Genomic DNA, 4,271 nt, shown 5'->3' with positions numbered 1-4,271 from the left:
TGGGATGTTGGTTTCTGATTTCCTGTAGGAAAAAGACCAATATAAGACATTCTCTGCAACTTAATCCTGACATGAGCTTCTTCTCTCCCTTCACCCTCCCCTTCCCTTCCCTTTCAAATCCTTTTCTTTTTCTTTCTGCAGTGAAGTGTCTGTTCCATTTGCAAGCGTTGAGAACGCACGTTGGGACTCAGTGTTGGCTGGACCTCTGCAGTATTGCTGTAACCTAGGTCACAGAGCCATTCCTCTCTTGTCACATGACAGAGTCCAGTCACACAGAGATGCAGTCCCACATCCTTAGCCTGGCCTGAGCCATCTGAGCCATTGGGCTCCTCCGTGGCCTTTATCTCTATGTCTCCTTTGCTCACCCAGCTCTGATCACCCTAGGCTCCGTTAGTTTTTGGAGCTCACTAAACTTCAGCATCCCTGCTCCAATTGTCCATTTATCATATTTCCTTTCACTGAATTACCACCTACTTTATTACTCATCTTCAAAATTCCCTTAGTAACGTGAAGGAAGGACTTTGGTTTGATCTCGCACTGCCAACACAATACCAGGGTGGGAGGGCACTGCCAACGCATTACCAGGGTGGGAGGGCAGTGCCAATGCAATACCAGGGTGGGAGGGGCACTGCCAATGCAAAACCAGGGTGGGAGGGCACTGCCAACGCATACCAGGGTGGGAGGGGCACTGCCAATGCAAAACCAGGGTGGGAGGGCACTGCCAATGCAATACTAAGGTGGGAGGGACACTGCTCTGTCTTCTAGAGACAGTCGATTGCAGTTCACTATTTCAAGGTCAATGGAAATGAAGCAGAAAGAGACAGGGACAAAATAGATCAGTTTCAGTCATGAGCAGGGCGGTCATTCTGTGTTCTCTGTTGAGAAAATAAAGCACAAAGTCCCTGTGTTTTTCAGGGACTTGCATGCTGCGTACTCTTGGCTGCCATTGCTCAGGATTGTGCTTAGGGTGACAAGGTGGCCGTGTGCTCTCTCCCACACTCTTGAAGACCTATAGTGCTCCAAGGAAGCGAAGGATGGCTGTTGGCCCAATTAAAACAGTCTCCCACGAGCATCAAGTGATCTCTGGGATATGCATAATCTTTTGTATTTTGCCAGAGGTCGAACTAGGATCTCTAGGCTTGCCTGGCAAATACATTTAACCCCCAGAGCCATCTCAGTGGCTCTTGTCTTGTTTTGGAGACAGAATCTCTCACTGGACAGGAACTAGCAGATTTGTCTAGGATGGCGGGCCAGTGAGCCCTGGGGAGCTTCTTGTCTCTTCCCTCAGCTCTGTCTTTCAGGCATGTGTTACCATGCCTGGCTCCCCCAACCCCCATCCTGACTTTGGACTCTGGAGACCAAACTCAGGTCTTTGCACTTGTAACACAAGTGCCCTACCGACTAAGCCATCTCCCCAGCCCCAATATTATAGTTTTTGACAGGCTCTAGAGATAGTCTGGAAACCGTAAAGCTGAAACTATAAGCTCCATTTAGATTCTGTGATGGGCTGAGCCAATTCAGTCTGAAAAAATAAACTGACTTGAGAACATTTAAACACTAATAGTCTTACTGAGGAGTTTGCCAGCCACAAGCCCCATATCAGGTAAGCTGAAGTCTACAGCCACAGACAAAAATGGCCTTTTAGACTCCAAGGCTGATAAACAGAGATAGCACTCCAGACTCCCACACCCGTTAGAAAGCAACAGAAGCGCTGGGTCCAGCGTTGTGAGTTTGTGCGCTCCGAGCTGCCGAACTGTGTTGTGCACAGAGCACTTGATACAGAACAGATTCTCAGAAACACTAGTATTTATTCTTCTTCCCCAAGAGGGGCAATCAGAATACTGTATGAACTTACAAACACACTGACGGAGGAAGGCGTGGGGAAGCCGGGCCATCTGGATTCTGAAACGGATTCTTCAACTCTGAGAATTTGGTTCTCTGCTCTTACCGTGCTCGCTGTAGTTCCTTTCAGACATGTAGGGGTTTATATTGTTAAGATCTTATTAGACTTGTAGAAATGCCAAATAATGAGCTCCCTCACCTCCTTCCCTTCCTTCTATTTTGTGATGGTCCTGGAAATATGCTGGGTTCTTGCATTTAAAAATTAATGATTTGGAGATAAACGTGGAAACACCATTCTAGGAGAGGTTGGCTGTAGCGATGGCATTACATGGAGGACATAAGTAATGCAATTTCACTACGAAATATTGATTCTGACACTGGAGAGGGGTGGAGTGTTCTGAGAAAACCTAAATCAAGATTTGCCACGTGACCCAGCCACATCACTCCTGGATAATTTCCCCAAAGAATCAAAGTCAACACACAATACTTATATACCAGTGTTTATTACAGTACTGTCTACAACAGCGTAGTGAATGTAGGTACCCAACAGAGGGATGGATAAAGGAAATGCAGTATGTGTACACATGGAATTTTGTTCAGTCATAAAGAAATTATGGTATTTGCAGGAAAATGGATGTAACTACAGAGAATCACATTAAGGGAATCAATAAGGCTCTCAGACAAATGTTTCATGCTTCCTCTTATTCGTTGATCCTAGATTATGTGCAACACCACGGAACTACATGTGTGTAAGCGACCTAAAATTTGAAGCAAGACTGTTTAAAAGAACAAAGAGATCTAACAGGAGGGGGAAGGGGGAAGAGGAGAGGGGGTGGGTGTATGGCGGGAATATGTTTATAAAGCACTGTACACTTGTGTGGAAATACCCTTATCTAACCAGTACTATATATAATGAATATACATCAACCAAACCAAAACAAAACGAAATCCCTGGCTTTGAGCCGTCTGTGTTCCAGCTACTGTGTGGAGCTCCTAGGATGCTGTGGAGGAGAAGACAGACAGACACTAGACAGCTAGTTGCAGGAGTTTGAATGTTAACCACTGGCTGCTATGGGGGCGTGAGCGGCAAGAAGAGAAAGGCTTCCAGAAAAAAGTCATATTTGAGCCAAGGCTGAATGACGTGTGGGGGCTACACAGACTAATGTCAGCCATGGGCCAGTGTCATCAGTGTTTCCTTCATGTAAACACGCTCTTGCAGATGCCATATATGAGAATCACTTCTAGGTGCCTCGGGGTTGTTGGAGAAAGAGACAGCCCAGGAATCAAACACAGCTCCCACGCTCAGGGAGTCCCCGCTTTCTTTGCCAGTATTGGCATGGTTTGTGTGCAGGAGAGAGGGGCTTGTCTGCTGCAGAGCTAAAGGCTTTAGGGGAAGCCGTTTCTTACACAGAGACTAAAAGTCTTACAATGGCAATTTCTTTCTCAAAGATCTTGGTGAAATTCAAGAAATTCTAACACATCAGCAGGGAAGAGTAGGGCAGTAGTTTTTGAAGAAAGCAAGAGGAGAGAAGATGCAAAAAAAAAAGCTTTTCTGGGGGTGAGAAGAGTGGACAAATCTCAGAGGAGGGGGAAACCTTTCGAGATAGCATGAATCTCTTCATGGAGCAGAGAGCATGGAGAAGAGGGGGGAGGTTCTTCAGACCAGAACCACACAGGGCTGTCCTGGAGGGCCAAGCAGGAAGAAAAGATGGAACGTGTAAGCGATTTTCGCGAATGCTGTGAATATAGGCATGGTTCTAAGGATGTCCAGCCTTTGGATATGGCAACATGATGTTGTCATCTATAAACGTATCTAGAGGCTTTCATAGCTATCCTAGGAGACACGTGGCCTGTGGGTGTGGATTGGACGTGACCAGAAGGAAGTAAGAGTAAAACGCCTGCCTTGTAAAGCCAGGCACATGCTTCTGTGGTTATGTTTCTGCAGATGTCACGAGGGGTGGCGTTTGTGTCCTCAGCTTCTACTTGTAGAATTATTGAGATTTATTCTCCCAGGACTCTCAGCACTAAGTGGATGTTACTCTGGGTTTGTTACTTTGCTGGGTGAGTTCAGAATTCCTATGGAATAAGAGAGACGAGAACGATTCAGATGGAGGTCGGACCAGAGGTAGAAGTGTAGTGGACAGATCGAGAGGGCGTTGAGTGAGACACAGGCTGATAGCATCTACAGGGGAGCTGGCTTAGTTTGGGTCATAGTGGAGGTTCCCTGAGAGGGTGCTACTGAGGTGAGAGCTGAAAGACCATCTGGTATTAACCAGATTCAGAGGGTGCACTGCAGGAAGCAATCCAAGCAAGGGAGCTGGGTGATGATGGAAATGATTTCCCAGATAGACAGAACATAAAACTAATAGGACTTTATTATTTCATTCAACATGTTTATTTCACATAGTCTTCTGGCTCTGGAGGCCCAA

Source organism: Arvicola amphibius, chromosome 13, assembly GCF_903992535.2.
Source record: "Arvicola amphibius chromosome 13, mArvAmp1.2, whole genome shotgun sequence".
Classification (NCBI taxonomy): domain Eukaryota; kingdom Metazoa; phylum Chordata; class Mammalia; order Rodentia; family Cricetidae; genus Arvicola; species Arvicola amphibius.
Note: the sequence above shows the minus strand (reverse complement) of the source record.